The sequence below is a fragment of the Penaeus monodon genome, chromosome 28 (genome assembly GCF_015228065.2).
Source record: "Penaeus monodon isolate SGIC_2016 chromosome 28, NSTDA_Pmon_1, whole genome shotgun sequence".
Classification (NCBI taxonomy): Eukaryota; Metazoa; Arthropoda; class Malacostraca; order Decapoda; family Penaeidae; genus Penaeus; species Penaeus monodon.
In genome coordinates this window covers 28,798,312-28,798,580 of record NC_051413.1, presented here as the reverse complement: position 1 = coordinate 28,798,580, position 269 = coordinate 28,798,312, and the positions used below count along the sequence as shown (strand labels likewise).

At 30.5% G+C, this 269-nt stretch overlaps 1 protein-coding gene across 2 annotated transcripts in view; it reads left to right on the top strand.

Moving 5' to 3' along the window:
• The window catches only part of LOC119591476 (E3 SUMO-protein ligase PIAS1-like), a 12,116-nt gene that overhangs the window by 11,082 nt on the left and 765 nt on the right, over positions 1-269 (top strand). The window lies entirely within an intron of this gene.

Sequence of the window (269 nt, the reverse complement as noted above, 5' to 3'; positions counted from 1 at the left end):
GGTGTTGACCATATTTAAAGGATTTGTTTTTTGTGTGAACTATGGTATATAGAATACAAGCTTAGATATAAAATACGTTTTAATATACGTAACTATGTTTGTTTCTGTAATGTTGACAGCACCATTCAATTGTTTATACGAGTTGTATTAGTACACGAGTTGTATTAGTACAATTAGTCACAATGATGTATACATAATGAATAGATACTTTTACTTTGGCTACGGGTACATGTACTAACTGGATTTTGTTACACACATGGCTCTATAAG